The 21,011-nt window shown below is 40.8% G+C and overlaps 1 protein-coding gene and 2 pseudogenes across 2 annotated transcripts in view; 1 reads left to right on the top strand and 2 right to left on the bottom strand.

The window, feature by feature from the left end:
* Positions 1-21,011, top strand: part of LRRC49 (leucine rich repeat containing 49) — a 232,482-nt gene that overhangs the window by 79,305 nt on the left and 132,166 nt on the right. The window lies entirely within an intron of this gene.
* LOC102753279 lies at positions 13,261-14,370 on the bottom strand (annotated as a pseudogene).
* Positions 14,441-15,457, bottom strand: LOC102769273 (annotated as a pseudogene).

The following is a 21,011-nucleotide window of genomic DNA, read 5'->3' as shown; positions in this document are numbered from 1 at the left end:
CAGGCACAGAGCAGGGCTGATCAGGGGGTTGGGGTGCCTTCCCCTGTCACGAACAGAGTAGGGCAGATAGGGAGGTTGTGGCCCTGCCCCCTGTCACACACAGAGCCGCAGGGTGATCAGGGGGTTTGGGCGCTGCCCCCTGTCATGCTTATCCCGGTGGGTGTGGCCAGTTGGGGCTGAGGGCGGGAAGCTTGGCTCCTCCAACACCATTTTGAAGTTCCAAGTGATCCACTGCTCCTCTGTTTGTGTCTATCTCCACCATTTTGACTGCCAGTAGGCAAAACCAATCTGCCCACTAAGCCTGTCTGCCCACTGTCAATCTTAATCTCTCATGTGGCTATTTCTGACAGGACTATAGTTAGGTAGGTTGCTGAATAGCTTTTTGGGACTGAATGGCATCTCTTCAACCCAGTCCCTGAGGGCTCTTAAGTGCTATTCAGATTTTTTGTGTCCTTTGTACCACTCAGGGTGCAGTCTGGGTGTGGATGTACTGGTTGACTGGAGGCTGTTGGGAGGGGCTAGCTCTTCAAGAGAAAATGTCTGCTTTGGTCTGGAGTGTCAGGAATATCCCAGTGCCAGACTCCCTGTCACCTCTCCCTGACTGCTATTCTCCGCAGTCTTCCCCAAACTCCACAAGTTTGCACCTCCACCTGCACCTCAGCCACGGTGAGTGTTTGTATTTGAAAGGTCCTGTGAGCTGGGTTTAGTGAATAAAAACAAAGACCAAAAAGAGGGGAAGTAACTGTGCTACTGCGAGTTTCTCTCCCCCTAGTACTTTGAGGTTTGTGTAGTTCTTCAGGCCACCCTCTCTGGGCTCAGGTTGTGTACTTAGATCTAGAATCCTCTGCCACCAGCAGGCCTGTGGACTTCTGTTTCACAGTCAGATTTTATAGCTGTCCCCAAGGGATGCAGACTTGGTGCTGTGCGGCTTCCTTCTGACCCTCTGGGCTTGGAGGTCTCGCAATTCTCTCCAGCCCAGATTTCTGATCCTACCATTCTCTAGGCATCCTCTGCCCTTCCTGGTTGCGAATTGTCTCACCAGCTGTGCCCACTTTGCCAATTCTGGGTAGATGTAATTTGATTTAGATGCTCCTTTAATCTGCTCTGGGGTAAGGCTCAGAGATGTTTGCCTATTTGACTGCCATTTTGTGTCTCCTGTATTAACGTTTTTTAAGCACTGCTGTATCAAAGGCACTTTGGGGTTTTCCTAATGTGAAGGTTCTAGAAGTTGCAGGGCAATTTTTGGTTCATATTACTAAGGGACATTTTGAGTCTTCAAATTTACTCTTGAGTACATGTTATTTTTAACTAGAGGCCCGGTGCACAAAAATTTGTGCACTTGGGGGAGTGGGGGAAGTCCCTTAGCCCGGCCTGTGCCCTCTTGCAGTCTGGGACCCCTCAGGGGATAACCACTTGCTGGCTTAGGGCTGTTCCCCGGGGGATTGGGCCTAAGCTGGCACCGGATCAGGGTGGCAGTCCTGTTGGGGTGCCTGGCCAGCCTGGGTGAGAAGTGATGACTGTTTGCAGGCTGGCCATGGCCCTCAGTCACTGAAGCTCCTAGTGGAGGCTGGCTGGAAGCAGGTATATGGGATTTATTTATAATTGAAACTTTGTTGCCTTCAGCGAGGCCAGAGCCGGCCAGGGCAGGCGGAAGGCTTGGCTTCCTCCATCACCGGGGCAACCAAGCCTCCTGCTCGCTTCAGCTCTGTGGCTGCTGCTCCCCATCTTGGTTGGGTTAATTTGCATATAGTCACTCTGATTGGCTGGTGGGCGTGGCTTGGGGTATAGCGAAGGTACAGTCAATTTGCATATTTCTCTTTTATTAGAGTAGATCATTTTTAAATTTTTCAATTATAGTGACTTAGCCTCCCCAGTCATGTGAACTAGACACTCCACGTGCACCGCTGTGTGAGCTGTGTGCACTGACTTATTGTAGTTGAGCCTTGATTGATGTTGGTGTCACTGGAAGGGATTGACCCCTAGGCCAATCAGTTGTGAGGATCTGCTGCAACTACAGTGGAAGAGCCTGCTGTATAGGAGCCAACAGTATGGAGCAAGATTTGTTTAGTGGGGCTTTGGTGCTCACTGAGTCTCCCCCTTAAGTGGGTCACTTGTGGAGGTGGTAGGGTTGTAATCTGCCATGTTTGAAGCTGACCACCAGGTGCACTGGTTCTGGGACCTCCCAGAAGGTGAAAAGTCAGGTCCTGCCTGTGTCCTGCCTGAGGCTACCCAGAATGCACTACAAAGCAGTCTGCAGATGACTGCTACTTGTGTTGGGCTTGAAGGTGCCTAGCAGAGGCCAAGCTCTGAACCAGCGTGACCTTCCACTTGTGCCAGGCCTGAGGCCACTTACTGAGAGGTACAGGGCATGCTGGGTCCAGCTGATGCTTGTTTGAGAGATTTTAGGGAAGTACAAAGCATGAGGCAAGAGAGGTCAGATGTATGGAAAAATCACTGGAAATGGCTTGGATGAGCCCTTCTAGGGCGAGGTGGGGTCTTAGACAATCACAGGGTGGGGCAAATAGTGTGAGCCAGGTCAATGGCGATTCAGAAATGGTGCAGCCTGTCGATTCTGTGGTGGGGAGGGCTCAGCAAAAGGAACACTCATCTCTACCAGCACTTCTGTCTGGAAGAAAGCTGCCCCTCCAGCTCTTGCCCTGATTCCAGACAAATTAGTTCCTCTCCACATGTCCCAGGTTCTTTTCAAGCTGCTTTCCCAGCATTGAAGCTCAGAGGAAGTGAGTGTAAGTAAGTTAGTTTCCTGGCCCTTTAAGAGGAGCTGCCTGGACTCCAACAGTCTCCATGTCGCTTAGCCATAATCCCCGCTGGTTTTTACAGCCAGAAGTTATGGGGACGGCTCCTCTTGGCACTTTAACCCTGGCCTGGGATGCCTTGGGGTGGGGTTGGGACCCCTCGCTCCTCAGGAAAACCTCCACAGCCAAGATATCTCTCCTGATTTTATACCGCCACATGTGTGTGTGGGACTAGCTGGTTCCTTGATTCTGTTCTGTATCCCTGTCCCTCCTACCAGTCTCCCTGTGCTGCTTCTTTAATTCCCTAGTTGTAGGACTTTTGTTCAGTTAGATTTCACGTGATTCTGAATGGTGGTTATTCTATATTTTATTTGTAATTTTGATATGGTTGTGAGAGGCAGAGAGTGTCACGTTTATCTGTGTCGCCATCTTGACTCTCCACAGGGTGTGGCTGTTTTTAGTTTCAGAAATAAGCAGATATGATAAATTGAGACCAATGTATGTCTTACAATTTCCTTTTTTATTATTTCTTCTACACATCCAGGGAAATCCAAACTATACTCATAAATAAGCTTACGGTATACATAGGTTAAATGCAAAATACATGTAGAAATAAACTTAAGGTATATAAGTAATTTCCTCTAGTATTAGTCCTTGTACTTATGTTGTTTAAAATATTTCCAAAAGGGGTTTGAAGTAGTTTATAATGAAAATCCCCCTACATAAACATTTAAACATAAACATTTAAAACAAAGGTAAGTGAGCAAATATTTAAAAGACTGAACAAATTGTTCAGTTAATTTCAGGGAAAACAAAACCAACAAAACCAAAAAATAAGCTCAAAATCAATCATGTCCAGCCCTGGTCAGTGTGGCTCAGTTGTTTGAGTGTTTTCCCATGTACCAAAGGGTAACTGGTTGATCCTGGTCAGGGCACATACCCAGGTTTTGGGTTCGATCCCCAGTCAGGGTGCATGCAGGGGGGCAGCTGGTCAGTCTCTCTCTCTCTCTCTTTCTCTCTCTCTCTCTCTCTCTCTCTCTATCTTTCCTTCCAGAAAATCAATAAAAACATATTTAAAAAAGAAAAAAAATCAATCATGCCCACACCCTAAATGTGTATTTCTGTGTGCAGAACTTTCAGGTTTGATTTGTTGCAGGAACTTTTATTCATACTTTAGGATGAAACCCAAATCCCAAACAAGAAGAATTATTTCCTTTTCCTAAGACTTCTACAATATCTCTTACAGTAAGTGCTAGGATACCTATTTTTATATATGTCCAGTTAAGCAATGTTTAACTTGTAGTATCTGGCAGATAGTGAGCACATAATTATTACTATCTAGTTAATGAAGAGGTGTTTAAAGCTGAAGGTTTTTTAGTAGTCTAGATAATTATTAACAGTCCTTTTCAAGATGTTATCTTATTTAGTTGTCTGAGGATCCAGTTTGCAGATAATTCATCATGGCTGTCCCCTGGTATATAAACTGCTAAATAAGTAAATAAAACAAGAAAGCCAAATTAAGATTATTTATGATAGAGTTGGATTATTAGTAACACCTGTCACAAGATCTTCCAGATCAAAGGCTCTCTTCAGTGATTAAAAATGTCAGTGCACTACTTTTGAACATTTGAGTAAATTCCAAGTTGCATCTTGGAGAAAAACTTGAGAGACTTTGCTTCAGGTAATTCCTAAATCATAATGCAAAAATAAGGTAGCCCTCTACTTGAGTGGAAATATCTATCTGAGATATATATATATATTTTTTTTCCTTGCCTCCTAGTTCCAACACCTCTGGGACTGTTTCTATTAACTTTGTTTTACTAGATTACTTCCTTTTTTTTGCTTCACTTGCCTTGCAATATTTACTGTATTCTGGGCATTGTGAACATTATACTGTTGAGAAATCTGCATTTTCTTATTTTTAAGAATTTATTTTCAATTAAAAATTTTTGGGAGACATTGGCTAATAAGATTATATAGGTTTCAAGTGTAGTTTTCACTTGAAAAAGCTTTTCTCCATATGGAGAGAGAGAGAGAGAGAGAGAGAGAGAGAGAGAGAGAGAGAGAGACTCTGACCAGCTGCCCTACTGCATGCACCCTGACTGGGGATTGAACCTGAAACCTGGGTATGTGCCCTGACCAGGATCAAAGCAGTTACCCTTTGGTACGTGGGACAACACTCAAACATCACCCAAAGTCAAATGATCTTCCATCACCATATATTTGGCCCCATTTACCCTTTATTACTCCTCACCCCGCTTTTCTCTGGTAACCACCACATTGTTGTATGTGTCTATGAGTGTTTGGTTGTCTTACTCATTTCAGTTTTATATCCCACATATGAGTGAAATCATATAGTTCGTAGCTTTTTCTGACTGACTTATTTGGGACAACATGGATGGAACTTGAGAATATTATGCAAAATGAAAGAAGTGGGATTTCTTGTTTTAATTTAGAGTCTGTTGAGTTTTGTTCTATAAGATAGTTAACCTACAGGAGAAGTAGGTTGATCCTATTGAGGCTTATTTTTAGTTTTTGAGGGTTTTTTTTTTGGGGGGGGGCAGGTCTAAAGTAATGCTTATTTTAAAAATAGAGTAATAAGTTTTTATATTTATATTTACTTTATCTTGACAGTAAACCCAAGGTTTCTAGATCAGAGGCTGATTGTTTACCTGCAACAGATCTTGCATTGGTTTCCCTTGTCCCATTTTTCCTCAGGGGGTTAAGTGAGGAGGGCAGATGTCACATGGATGGGCAGGGTGGAGGGTTACTGTGCATGAGAGGAATTCAAAAAGTATTAATCTTAGAGCTTATAAAGGAGCTGCTTGCACAGCTGAAAATCTTTCCCTCTAGAGAAGGAGGCAGAGAGAGAGAAAATTACCCTTTGGAATATAAACACATGGCTCCACGTCTATTACCTTTTAACATATAAACACATAGCTCTGGGAGATAAATTTCTGTATCATTCCAGAAGTTTCTATCTGTACAATCACCATTTAACCCAGATGACATTTTTCTTTGCTCAGAAAGCCTTGATCTATGCAGAAACGTGACTATTTTGAAATTGTTTGCAGACATAGAGTAGCCCTGCCCCAAAGGCATAACTTTTCTGAGGCCTCAACTGTATAACCTGAGAGTTCAGTGAGGTCTCTTCTATATCTAGTCTCCCATATCCATGTGGCCTATAGGTACTTTTTCATCTTATAGCCCCTCAGTAGTTATATTTTGCTAGGCTTCCTGGAGTCTTACTCTGAGTTGGTACATCCTAATATTTAGCCAAATACTTACAAGACTCATGTGCAGATTTCTAGAGTTTCTCTGCACAGCTCCCTCCACAGACCAAACTCTGACCTTTTGTTTCATCCACCTAGTGAGAGTCCTGTTCTGTTGGACCCACCTCCATGTGCTATGATCTGGAGAGTGCCAATTTCACAGTTGTGTACATTGGGAGAGTGAATCTGATATTCTCATAGCCAAAATTGCAAGTTCCTTCTACTAGATTCCAGATTATTATGTCATGCTGGTATATCATCTTTGCCATCTATCTGTCTGGCACTTAAAGAATATGAATTTCCTTTAAATCAACAATACATATTCTGGTATCTTAGAGCCAGTGATATAAGCTAACCCTGAATTTGTAAATGTACATATTTCTGTCCAAAGCTGTCCTGATATCTATATATATAAAAGCCAAGCAACCGGAATGCCAGAATGACCAGAACAACCAGTTGCTTTGACATGCACTGCAGCCCCGATCGGTCCCCATACCCTCATCGGGGGTGGGGCGGGCCAGCCAGACCCCACCCGTGCACTGAGGCTATAGTTTAAAATAAACAGTTTCGAAATGGGCTAAATGGGCTAAAACCTGTTGTTTTGATTCTTTAAACTCCACTCCAATATCATATTATTTGTCCAGAAAACTGCATACTTTATCTTTATTACTAGTATTTTATTTCTCTATAGAAATACCTTCAGAAACTATCATTTATTATATTCTAATCTTTATTGAAGAGATTGAAGAAAGAACTAATTAAACCAGAAAACTCTGAATACTGAAAGATACTACAATTGAGCACATATTTTGTTATTTTGTTATTTGTCAGAGTGAAGAGGGAACATTATGAATATAGGATTAAATTATCAGTATATTTTTTCATATGCACACACATTAAGTATGTCTGAGATTAAAAGATTGTGTAATTCTCAAAAGAACAATATTTTTCCTATTTGTGATGGAAAAATGCCTCTAATCTAAAACTGTGTTAAATTATTTAGGAATAAAGTTATAAAGATTATATGTGTCTATAGAAGCTGCTGACTTTAGATGTTTGAGGAGGTGATTGACAATCATACCCTTTCTTTTCTGCTCTAATTTTTAATCAATTGCAAGATATAGGAATCAGACAAATGGAGTACAGAATAGCAGAACACAGTTTCGAAATGCACCTGCAATCAAGCTTCTTAATACATCTGTCCTGAAATGGAAAACTTAGAGTTACCTCTCTGGGAGGGGTGGAGCTGAAGAGAACACTCCCATCCTGGAGACTAGGTAGCCTGAAGGACAAATAAGAGCCTAGGGTTATTATGTATGCACTTCTCCTTTGGGGCTATATATGTTGAGAAATTGCGTGTGTGTGTGTATGTGTGTGTGTGTGTGTGTGTGTGTGTGTGGTGTGTGTGTGGTGTGTTTGTGTGCATACATGCACCTATGGGTATGTGAATATGCTATTAGATGGGTTGAATTAATTGCTTTCTCCATATTAGTTTTTAGTATTAAAGATGGCTTTTATGAAGGGACAAAACTTACCTTGGTTGAGAAGGAAAATTATTGCCTGATCTTAAAAGTCACTGGACTTTTAATCAGGCATTGGTTAAAAGAGGAAGTTATTTTCCCCTTTAAAATTTTTGCTTGTATCCAAGTAACAGAGTTGGGAGTTGGGATTCTCTACAAATAAAGAAGATACCTCTGGATTATTGTCTTGAAGGGAAGTGAATCAATTAAATTTCTTGTCCTGGGCACATGAAAAGGTATTACAGTGACTTGATACACTTCCAAGATATCTTAGAGTGTAGCTCAAACTGTTGGCTACTCTCTGGAGATTGTTTTCTATAAAACTTCTTTCTTTTGGCTTAAAAATAAATCAACTGGAAAACAGTATGAAGTATCCTCAAAAACTTAAAAATGGAACTCCCATTTGACCCAGTAATCCCACTTCTAGGAATATATCTCAAGAAAACAGAAACACCAATCAGAAAGGATATATGCACCCCTGTGTTCATAGCAGCACAATTTACAATAGCTAAGATTTGGAAATAGCCTAAGTGCCCATCAGATGAGTGGATTAAAAAACTGTGGTACATCTACACAATGGAATACTATGTTGCTGTAATAAAAAAGACGGAATTCTTACCATTTTCAACAGCATAGATGGAACTGGAGAGCATTATGCTAAGCAAAATAAGCCAGTCAGAGAAAGATAAATATCACATGATCTCACTCATTTGTGGAATATAATGAACAGCATAAATTGATGAACTAAAACAGAACCAGAGACATGGAAGCACCGAGCAGATTGTCCAACCTATGAGGGAAGGCAGGGAAGGGGTAAGAGATCAACCAAAGGACTTGTATGCATGAATATGAGCATAACCAATGGACACAGACAGTAGGGGGGTGAGGGCATGTGCTGGGGGAAAGGAGTCTCATGTAATACTTTAAATAATAAAGAATTTAAATTAAAAAGATCATACATATAGTTTTGCCCAGGCTTCCCCCATCTTAGAAATAAATTATGAGAAAAATAAATGAAGTTAATTAGGCATTAAAAAATAAAATAAATTGACGATATCAATTGTAGATGCCATGTTAGAGACCATAGTGTTTAATTTAGGAAGCACTGAATAAATCTCTAAACCAGATTAATAATATTTTTCTGAAGTTCCTTTAATCTCATCTTTGGGATTTGTTTTTTTGTACTTCAGGGGTATTGCCTTGTGATTCTTCATAATGAGCCCCTGGAGGGATCGTGAAAGTGATGCCAATATTTCATAGCTGCATGAGGTCAAGATGTAGGGCTGGCTCAGGATATTCAGAGGGTGGTAGGCGTAACTGATCCTCTTCCTTCACATTCTTTACCACTTCATAAAAGTATTTCTCTCTCTCTTTCATGTAAAGAATTTAAAATTTCTTTCCAGTTGATTGTTGAAGAACATAGCATTAAAATAGCAATAAGACATCATGGGGAGTGATAAATACACAAACTCTGTTTTCTATGCTTGTGTAATCTAATGACAAAGAACACATAAAGGGAGTGACAGAAACATAGAACAAGCCCACTGGCAGCTGTGGAAAAGCCCCCAGCCCCCAGAAACACAGCCTGTCAGCTTAGCCACTCTGATATAAGAGCACTTCCTCCTGCTAACTCTGACAGAAAGTTTCTGATGAGCCTTCATGTTCAAAACTGACCTGGGACCAGCAACATCAGCATCACAGGGAGCTTACTAGAAATTCAGAATCTCAAGCCTGCCCTGTCCCTTCTGAATCAGAGCCATCACTTCTAAAAGGTCCTGGTGATGCAAGTGCCCATCACAGGCTGGGCAGCCCTGCTGCAGAGGATTCTGGCTCCACTTATTGGGCCAAGTACCCAGTGGGAACTAATCCTCTGGCCAGGGCATATAGGGCACACTGACTGCTCAAGCCTGGTACCTTTGCTTCCTGTACCCTAGTAAAATGGGGGTGGGATACGTTTGCGGATTGGGTTTGCTGCAGAAAAGAAGTGTTCTGTTACCAGGGAAGGGAAGCTGAGCAGGAACACAGTGATAGATATCCAGTAAACTTATTTCTTCTTTCATATCTTAGCTCACATTAATGTTAGGGCTAGCTGTTGTTCACTAGCCTTTTCAACTTGGATCATTTCATCCCATTTCCTGGTGTGTGTATGTGTGTGTGTGTGTGTATGTGTGTGTGTGGGCATGTGTGTGTGCACACGTGTTCTACTTCCAATCTCCCTCACCTCACAATGCCATCTGTCTGCTTGACCTAGATATCAGAGATTCATGCTTCTTCCAGAGCATGGCTCTTCTGTTGCTTCTCAGAGTTATAGTTTTCAAATACATATGAATACGGTAAGGGTAAACACATACATACTTGTGCCTAAGTCTGTCTTCACTGCCTTGCACTATTGGCAGAGCAGCTATGCCTCACTCAATGCTTTTCATTCTATCACAAAGGCATTAATCAAGCTGTGAACTATTTAAAATGCATCTGCATTTGCTAGAGGAAGTCATACTTTTAGCTCTCAGGAATTATAACTCCTAGTGACTACTTGACAGAGTTTTATACACTAAGAGAGGGTTATAATTCTTTACTGTTATTTATTTTGATACTAAAATTTTCCAGGATTTGTCAAACTGGCTCATCTCAATCTTTTGATAATGGCCTTCCTCATCATTCTTTGAGCACGTCCTCATTTTCTGGCACAAGGTATTCCAGGATCCTCTTTTGCAGGAGTTATGATTCTTTTTAGTGGAAAATGGTATTTAGAAACTAGAATTCGAGTGCTAGGGAGGCTGGGGTATCATTGCTTCTAGGCCTACTCAATGGATGAAATTAGGAAATGAGTGTGTTTGTGTGTGTGTGTGTGTGTTATACATCTTTATTTGTCTATCTGTATATATAAAAAAACTGTGGCTTCATACTGACACCTTCATGAATTCAACCATGAAGCGACCAATACAACCAGCATCCAGGGCTTTATTTTAGCCATCCAACACATTCCATTTTGATAATTTCCCTGACATTGACTCGCCATTATATGTAATATATTTACTTATTTACTTAAACCTTGAATATATAGAAAAATAGTTTCAAAATTGCTGACTCCTAATTCTGTGGGGAGGAAAAACACTACTAGCAAGGGTTAAATATTTATTTACACTGTGTTTTGTCCTTAGCCTAAAAGCATATAATCAAAGAAGTGTGTTCAAAGTTGCTTAGGTTAGTTCTCCCCTGATTTCAGTGTGATTATGTTATTCATTTGAACAGGAAGAGCTGTTTTTCTGTTTGTATTCCTTTCCCCATCCCCCTTACTACTATTTGATGTATTTATTTTTCAATCTGTATAGTAATTACATGGTTCTAAAACTCAGAACGACACAAAAGGGTATTACTCAGAGATCTATCACTTTCGCATTCCTTCTATCCCATTTCCAACTCCACTCCTTTTCATTTTGTTTTCACCCCTCCCTATAGATAACGAATCTCATTAGTTTCTGGTTTATTCTTGTATTTTTTGTTGTTGTTGTCCTGTTTTTTCTCCCAAATCAGAAGATAATATATGTACTAGAGAGGAATTCACACATGTTTTTGTGTGGTTTCAATTTTTATGTTAGACCCCTGATCCACTTGGAGGACAGTTTTGGTGCATAGAATAGATAGCATTTAGGTCAAAGTGTAAAATGTTCTTAATGTGATGTGAATTTTGTTTCCTAATATTTTATTTAAAACTTTGGCAATAATACCTATATGAGACTTTCATCTGTCATTTTCTCTTTTATAAAAATACTTTTTAAAATGTGGTTTAGGTGTCAATGTTATACTTGCTTCATAAAAAGATTAATATCTTTTCCTTAATTTTCAATGCTCTGGAACAGTTTATAAAGCATTACTATTCTGGTCTTTGAAGATTTCATAGACTATCCCTGTGAACACGTGTGTTTGTGTGTGTGTGTGTGTGTGTGTGTGTGTGTTCAGAGAACCTAGATTTGTATATCCATGATTCTTTGCAAACCAAGCTGTCTCTGTTTTAACTACTTAACTCTGCTTATGTAGCACACAAGCAGACAAAATGAATATATAAATGAATAAGATGGGTTGTGTTCCAATAAAACTTTATTTTTGGACAATGAAATTTAGATTTTATATAATTTTCATGTGCCATCATATGTTATTCTTCTTTTGAGTTTTTACCACCATTTAAAAACATAGGGACTATTATTAGCTCATGGGCCTTACAAAACAGGTAATAGACCACATTTGGCCCATGGACTATAGTTTGCCAACTGCTGGTCTTCCTGAAACACTTTATTTCAGGCATCTTTCTTCTATACAGCATAGAATTGGCTCTTGCTTTGTTAGCCAAATTCAATTTTTTTTTATTTTAATAGGGAAGTTAAGCACATTTATATTTACTCATATGACTGAAGTCTTCAACTTTGTCATAAAATCTTACAATTCTAATGTGGAATTTATTTGTAATTGCTATGTTTTTATATGTGTTTTCTTTGCTTTTTAAAATTTCTTTTGGTATTTGAGATGTTTTGTATTATTATTCTATTGGTTACTTTTTCTTTTTTAGAAAGTTTATTAAATTCTATTGGGGTGGCATTGGTCAACATGAACATATAGGTTTCATGTGTATATTTCTAATTTCCAAAATCTATATATAGCATCATGTGCCCACCACCCAAAGTCAGATCATTTATTGTCACAGCGTATTAGGACTTCCTTTCCCCCCCAAACCCCTTTCCCTCTGGCAGCCAGCACATTGCTGTTTGTGTTCGTAAGTTTCAGCTTTATATCCCACATATGAGTGAAATCATATGGTTCTTAGCTTTTTCTAACTTACTTCACTTAGCATAATATTTTCAGGGCCCGTCCATGTGGTTGCAAATGGTGCTATTTCACCTTTTCTTATGGCTGAGTAGTATTCCATTGTGTATGTGTACCACATCTTCTTTATCCAGTCCTCTCTCTCAGGACACTTTGCTTGTTTCCATGTCTTGGCTACCATGAATAATGCTGCAATGAACATAGGGGTGCATATATCTTTGTGAATAAGTGATTTCAAGTTTTTTGGGTATATACCCCGGAGTGGAGTTGCTGGGTCATATGGTAGCTCTATTCTTTTATTTTTTTCTTTTTCTTTTTTTGCATTTGGACAGAATGAATGTCTTTCATATTTTCTTTGTATTTCTCTTCAATAATTGCTTGACCCAACATTTTTCTGTCAGCTCTATACTATGAAGATACAAACTAAAGGAGAATAGAAAAAAAAAATAAAGCATTAAATTGTACAAATTACAAATCCATTCCAAAATATACTTTAATTAAATAAAATACACATTTCAGTAAGAGATCTACAGTCAATGACTGCATTCTGGGAAGCCTCAGACCCTGAGGCAGGGCTGACATTTGTGGGAGGAGATAAGAGACTGGCATCCAATCAGAGTTTTCAGTGGGCTCGGGACCGCCCACCTGCCAGCTCCTGGCAGGTCATTGGCATTGCTGTGCAGGGAAGTGATTTGGGGGAAGGTAAGAAGCAAGCTCCGATTCTGAGTTCATTACAACTTCTCAGGCATTTCCTCAGCCTACACTGTACAGGTTCACAAAGTAAACATGTTAAGGTAAGCAGTCAACTCGTTAGAGCCCAAACGCATTTTCTTGCTGTGTTTATGTGGAACTCTGTCTACAATGGGCAACCATGAAGAGATTCCTCCACAGGACATGTCACAGGACCCAGAAGATACAGTGGTCTGCGGGACGCGAGGACTGGGATGGAGGCCCTTCGAGAGCTGGAGAGGACCCTCTAGCAAAGTCCACACTGCAGGCACCCCTCGCATCATCTGGCGTACCCTTAATGTAGTCTTCTACTTTGTTCCGGAAGTGCTCCTTGTCCCTCAGGTGATGCTCTGCAGCCTCAATATTCATTGGGTCATTGAAGTTCAGAAGATCAGTAAACAACAGTTTAATCCCTAAACAACATCCTTTAGTGGCCCCGTGGGAGCCCCATCCATCGAATATTCTCTCAGTTAACTCACACATATCTCACCTGTCTCTGTGATGTTGGGGTGCCAGATCCTGGTCAAGCATCTCACTTTGGGTGGCACCACATTGTAAGCATCAGGAACTTCCATTTCAAACTGAAATTTTCCACCCTGGTAATAACCCTCCTCTTTAACCAGCAACCTGTCTCTCACAGACACTCTCCGAGTGGAGTCAGAGGCTGTGGCTGGCATCCGGGACCCTTTGAGACCATCATCCCGCTTCAGTTTGCTCACCAGCTTCAGCGTCACTGCTACCTTTTCCCTGGGCACCTCGAGACCAGTGAGGCAGGCCCTGCGCCCAACGCCGTTCCCACCAGCCCTTGGCTACGCAGCTCCTCACAGCTGCACTGGCTCCAGGGCGGCGGACGGGAAGTGGCGGGGAGGAGACTCCAATGGAAGCTCTACTCTTAATTTTTTTTTTTAAACTTTACTGGGAAAAAATTCCAAATATTCAGGTGAGATACAAACCAACTGTTGTTGCTTTGAGGCCTGTGGATTGGACATTTACATGAGCTGAATCCATTTCCTAGAAAATCTACAAGCTAGGATCTTCCCTGCACTTGACCAGAAGGATAAAGCCAGCCTTTGTCGTGCTGGGAGCCTAGAGTGAGGGGCCTGTCGAGGCTGGGGGCCCACAGTATCATTCTCAGGACGGTGTGTGGCCCTCTCCCAGAAAAGGGGAGAAGTGGGAGGGCAGCAGGGTGGGTGGGTGCCCAGGACGGTCTTTTGGAGGTAGATGTGATCCCAGCCATGCACACAAGACGGAGCCCGAAGGTGAGCTGACAGAACCCATGTCCTCTGCAGGCGGAGAACCTGCTCTGGCCCTGGATCAGGAGGCACTTTGGATGGTTCTTCTGGAAATAAGAAAGCCTCTCAGGTTTTTATAGGCTGCTTACCTGTCTGCAGGCTCCTACTATGGGTGGGGAGACAGCAGCTTGCTTAGGGCTCCAGGTACCAGGCTCATTCCAAAGGCCTGGTGAGGGAGGGTAGGGGCCTTCTCCCCAGCGATGGCCTGTCGCTGGCTGATGCCTGAGCTAAAGCTTGAAAAGGGCAGAGACTAGAGAAGCTGACTTGTGTTCCAGGGGTGTTCTGAGAGGCGGGGCTCAGTCATCAGCCACAATAGAGAGGGCTCTGAGCTTGCTCAGTTTAGCTTCATTCTCCCGCTCCCACTGCTCATCAGGGTGGCCAGGCTGGTCAAGCTGTTGGGTCAGGTCTCCAAAGATCTTATGCATTTCAGAGTAGTAGACAACCTGCGCTCGGATCAGGGATTCAAAGCTGAGCTGGAATTAGAGTCGGCAGTTGTAGAACCGCCGCATCTCATCCAGGAGCTGCTTGTTCTTGGCCTCAAAGTCATCCCGCACGGGCCGGAGCTCTTCTCGGGCCTGGTGGAGTTTGGCCAACACTAGCCCTGTCTTCTCCACCTTGGTCTGCAGCCTCCTGTAGTCCTGCAGGGCCTGCTTCCACCGTTTCACCGCCATGTTGAGGCTTGGGAAGACACTGCCGAACTTTTTCAAGGGCTTTTGAATCTGGTTCACCTTTTCCTGGTTGAAGGCGTCCATCTGTTTCATGGCCGTGTCCAGGGCTGTCACTATGTTCAGAAAGCCCTGGTCTTGTTCTCAGAGGGGATTAGAGAGCAAGTCCAAGGATGTCTTCACAGCAGATTTGGACATGGCCAGGTCAGCATCGGTGCTCTTCTTCAAGTCCTTTTGCAGCTTCCTGGTCTGTTCTTCCAGCTGCTGCAGTTTTTCATACTCCCTCTCTAAGTCTCGCTCCACTGTTTTGGGGACAATCTGTTTCCTGAGTTGCCCAATCTTGAAAGGAATCCAGCTCATGGTCCTGAACCTGGCCCAGCCGCCCGGGTCCACTGCCACCACTTGGTCCTCGGGCTCTATTCTTAATTTTTGAGGAATCGCCAGACTGCTTTGCATAGCGGTTGTACTAGTCTACACTCCCACCAGCAGTGGATGTGGGTTCCCTTTTTTTCCACAACCACTCCAACACTTGTTATGGTTTGTCTTGTTGATAATGGCCACTCTAACAGGTGTAAGGCGGTATCTCATTGTAGTTTTGATTTGCATTTCCCTAATTGCCAGTGAGGTTGAAAATCTTTTCACATATTTATTGGCTGTTTGTATGTCTTCTTGGGAGAGGTGTATTTTCAGGTCCTCCGCCCACTTTTTGATTAGATTATTTGTTTGGTGTTGAGTTTTATGAGTTCTTTATATATCTTGGAAATTAAACTTTCGTTGGAGCTACTGTTTGCAAATATCATCTCCTGTCTGATTGGCTACCCCTTTGTTTTGTGTCCATTTCTTTTGCTGTGCAGACACTCTCCAGTCTGATATAGTCCCATTCATTTATTTTTGCCTTTACCTCCCTTGCCTTTGGGATCAAGTCCATAAAATGTTCTCTACAAACCAGGTCCATAAGTTTGGTACCTATACTTTCTTCCATGTAACTTATAGTTTCAGGTCTTATATTTAGGTCTTTGATCCATTTTGAATTAATTTTTGTACATGGGGACACACTGTAATCCAATTTCATTCGTTTGCATGTGACTTTCCAGTTTTCCCAGCACCATTTATTGAGGAGACTATCTTTACTCCAGTATGTATTTCTGGCTCCTTTGTTGAAAATCATCTGTCCATATACATGTGGTTTTATAGCTGGGCTCTCTATTCTGTTCCACGGATCTGTGTGTCTGTTTTTCTGCCAATACTATGCTGTTTTATTATCGTATCTCTGTAGTATAATTTGAAGTCAAGTAGTGTGATACCTCCAGCTTCGTTCTTTTTGTTCTTACAAGATTGCTTTGGCTATTCGGGGTCTACAGCCAAGTTGCAGGATACAAAATCAATGTGCAAAAATCCATTGCCCGCCTGTATACCAACAACAAAACTTCAGAAAAATAAATGGAAAAAAGCAATTTAGTTGCAATAGTAACCAAAAGAATAAAATAACCCAGAATAAACTTAACGAAGAATATGAAAGACCTATATATTGAAAATTACAAAACATTACTAAAAGAGATTGAAAATGATACATCAAAATGGAAAAAATATCCCATGTTCATGGATTGGAAGAATCAACATAGTTAAAATGGCCATATTACCCAAAGCAATTGCAAATTTAATGCAATCCCCATCAAAATCCTAATGTCATTTTTTAAAGAAATAGAATGAGAAATCATCAGATTTATATGGTTACTTTTTACGTAATGTCATCTAAGTGCCTAAGTTCCCTGTTTTCTTTTTTCAATTGAGTCAATTACAATATTGTCTTAAGTTTAAGGTATACAATGTTTTGATTTGATGCACTTATATATTGCAAAATGATTACCACTATAACATTAGCTATATTACCTGACATAATTATCATTTTTGTGTGTGTGTGCTGAAGAACAATTAAAACCTAGTCTCTTTGCACTTTGACGTTTATATGTTGACTATGGTCACTATGCTGGGCATCAGGTCCCCAATCGTCCCCTGTTTTCTTATTTTCTCCTTTACTATCATGCTGCTTATAATAGTATTTTTAAAACTCTATGTATTTTTTTTTACTGTATGATTTCCACTTTCCTGCCCATAAAATACATTATATATAATATATAGCATGTTGTTCTTCCACTTGGGTTCCTGCCTTTTAGTCTTGCAGCTATAATTAATTATTGAATGCTCATCATTAGTCATTTTGCTCAGGTTTCCTCCATCATCTCATAGTGGATGGAGCTCATCCAGTATATTGCTCAAGAAGCTACCTTGCTTGTTTAAAAGTTTTTCTTTATCTTGATACTTAAAGAACAGCTTGTCTAAATAGAAAATTGTAAGTTCAATCATTCTTTCTGAGTTGTTTTTTAAAATGGCTCCATTGTTACTTTGCATTATAAGCTGTGTTTAGGGTATTTGATGCCAGTATGAATTTCAATTTTGATCCTTGTACTTGAAGGGTTTTTTTGTTTGTTTGTTTTGATTTTTTCTTTCTTTTTAAAATTTAATCGTTTTATTAGGATATGTTTTCAAAGTGATTATTCTGGTTAATTTTCCCAGTTAGCTCTTAGACCTTTTCAGTATGTACATTTTAGTACTAGTATTTTCTTCCAGAAGTTTTCTTGGGATGTAGTTTTAAGTATTCTATTCAATTGTTTTATCTTTATCTTTAGAACCTCTTGTTTTCCCTATTGTTTTCTTTCTTTGGCCTTCTTTTATTTCAGCCACATACTTTTGATCCATTTTGTTTCTGTACCTCATTTTCACTCTCTTTGTTGCTTCTCTGGCTTCCTTCAATGTTTCTAGTAAAATTTTATTTGGATCTGTCCTCCCATGGGGCTTTGTGATTTAATCTTTGAATCTGGGATGGTTTTGATGTTTTCTTTCACACATTTTCTATGTTGAATTTACTCTTTTTAAAATTTCTTCCTGTTTATTGTCCATTTCTGCCTTTAATTTTTGAAGAATTTCTAACCTTGAAATGCTTTTCATACCTCCAAATGCTTACTTTAGGATATTTAATTTAGCGTGGAATGTTTTGTTACACTTTTCTTCTTCATGCGTTATTTTGAGGGGGGAATTTTTATGAACTTGAGTAGGTTTGATGTTCTAACCTTAAAATATTTAGTATAAATTAAGTCTGTTTTTACCATTTTATTTTGTTGATTTGGGTGGTTTATAAGAATCCTAGGTCAGGGATGCCTTCTTCTGTCAGTGTAGCATAGTATTGTATGTATGTGTGCGTGCGCACAAATGTGTGTATGTGTGGAGAAAGGGTTGTCTATCTTTTTATTAATTAATTAATTAATTAATTAATCATCTACACTAATAAAAGAGAAACTTGCAAATTGGTGTCACTCCGCTACGCCCACCAACCAATCAGGATGAGTATGCAAATTAACCCAACAAAAATGGTGGTTAATTTGCATATGCAGGCACGGAGCGAAGATTGAAGGCTTGCCTGAGCGAAGACTGAAGATGACTGAAGACTGAAGACGACTGAAGACTGAAGAGGCTTGCCTTCTCTGCTGCGGTCGGAGCAGAGAAGCCTCGAGACTTGGCTTCTCTGCTATGGCCGGAGTGAAGGCCTGGGTCCCAGGTGCCGGAGGAAAACTGGTGCCAGCAGCTAGGGGAAGGAAGGCCTATTGCACAAATCTCTTCATGCAACGGGCCTCCAGTTAAATATAATTTAATTTTTTCTGTCACCATTTATCCCCCCATAAACTCATCCACCTCCTCTCACTCCTTCTCTGTTCCCCCTCCTCCCTATAATCACCACATTGTTGTTCATATCCATGAGTTCGTAACATTTTTTTTTCCTTTTTTGCTCAGTGCCTCCACATCCCCAGCACTCCCTTGGATGATTAGTGATTTTAAGCATTTTTTCATGTCTCTTGGCCTGTATGTCCACTTTGGAGAAGTGTCTATTTAGGTTCTTTAGGCTATTTTGAGTACAGCGGCTTTGTAGTATAACTTGATATCTGGTATTGTGATTCTTCCATCTTTGTTCTTCTTTCTCAAGATTGCTGTGGCTATTCAGGGATTTTTTTTATTTTTATTCCATATAAATTTTTGAAGTGTTTGTTCTAGGACTGTGAAATATGCTGTTGGTATTTTAATAGGGATTGCATTGAATCTATAGATTGCTTTGGGTAGTATAGACATTAAAATGTCTATGAATACCAAACCATGAATACGGTATATTATTCCACTTGTTTATTCTTTAGTTTTTATCAGTTGAGCTTGATGTTGGCTGTAGGTTTGTCATATATGTCCTTTATTAGGTTGAGGTATGTTCCTTCTATTTCCACTTTGCTGACAGTTTTTATCAAAAAAGAGTGTTGAAAAACAAAACAAAAAAGATTGTTGGATTTTGTCAAATGCTTTTTCTGCATCGATTATTATGATCATGTGTTTTTTTGCTTTCAATCTGTTTATGTGCTGTATCACATTTATTGATTTGAGAATCTTGTACCAGCCTTGCTTCTTCAGAATAAATCCCACTTGTTCATGATGTATGATCTTTTTAATGTATTGCTACAGCCGGTTTGCTAAAATTTTGCTGAGGATTTTAGCATCTGTTTTTATCAGGGATATTGGCCTGTAGTTCTCTTTCTTTGTCATGTCTTTATCTGATTTTGGAATTAGGGTGATGCTGGCCTCATAAAAAGTTTGGAAGTATTCCTTACTCTTGAATTTTTTGGAATAGTTTGAGGAGCAGAGGTGTTAGTTCTTCTTTGAATATTTGGTAAAACTTCCCTGTGAATCTGTCTGGACCATGGCTTTGAAGTCAGTTGTTACTTCGCCTCTTTCATTTCTGATTTTGTTTATTTGGGTCCTCTCGTTTTGTTTTCTTGGTGAGCTTGGCTAGAGATTCATCAATCTTGTTTATCCTTTCTTAAACCAGTTCTTGGTTTTATTGATATTTTGTATTGTTTTTTTAGTCTCTATTTATTTATTTCCACCCTGATTTTTATTATTTCCTTCCTTATGCTTGTTCTGGGAATTGCTTGTTGTTCTCTTTCTAATTCTTTAAGTTGTAGTGTTAGATAACTTATTACCAGTTTTTCTCATTTTCTGAGGTAGACCTATCGTGCTATGAACTTCCCTCTCAGGACTGCTTTCACTGTGTCCCATAGAATTTAGTCTGTTCATCTTCATTTGCTTCCAGGTTGTATTTTATTTCTTCTTTGATCTCTTTGGTAACCCATTCATTGTTATAGCATGCTATTTAGCCTCCATGTATTGATTGTTTTTGAGTGTTTTTATTGTAGCTGATTTCTAATTTCATCCCATTGTGGTCTAAGAAAATACTTGATATTTCTCCTTGAATTTGTAGAGACTTAGCTTGTGTCCTAACATGTGGTCTATATTTGAAAATGTCCCATTTGAAAATGTATATTCCACTAGAGGCCCATTGCAGGAAGATTCCTGCAAGAATAGGGCTTCTTGGGCCTATTCCTGCAAGAATAGGGCTTCCTGAGGCCAGAGCAAAGCAGAGAAGGGACCAAAGCCCACAGCAGGCTTTGCTTCCTTCTCCGCTGCCTCGCTCCCTCCTGTCTCTACCGCCTCGGCTCCCTCCCATCTCTGCTGCCTTGGCTCCCTCCCTTCTCTGCCACCTTGCTCCCTTCCCTTCTCCGCCGCTTCACTCCCTCCCTTCTCCACTCCCTCGCTCCCTCCCTTCTACCCTGCCTCGCTGCCTCCTTTCTGGGCCAATTCTCTCCCTGCCATCTCTGCTGCCTCACTCCCTTCGGTGTCTGCTGTCTCAGCTCCGCCCCCATCTCCGTTCCCTTCTCCGCCATTTTGCTCCCTTCTGCAGCATTTGGCTTCCTTTTACACTGTCTTCAGTCTTCGCTCCGGGTCGGGTTGCACATGGGACGCCTGGATGGTGGTCAGGCGGGCTGGCGGTTCGCTGCTATCCCACCTGGCCACCCCGGGTCCGGTCGCA

The sequence above is a fragment of the Myotis davidii genome, unplaced genomic scaffold, assembly GCF_000327345.1.
Source record: "Myotis davidii unplaced genomic scaffold, ASM32734v1 scaffold1069, whole genome shotgun sequence".
Classification (NCBI taxonomy): domain Eukaryota; kingdom Metazoa; phylum Chordata; class Mammalia; order Chiroptera; family Vespertilionidae; genus Myotis; species Myotis davidii.
This window is presented reverse-complemented; position numbering and strand designations above follow the sequence as displayed.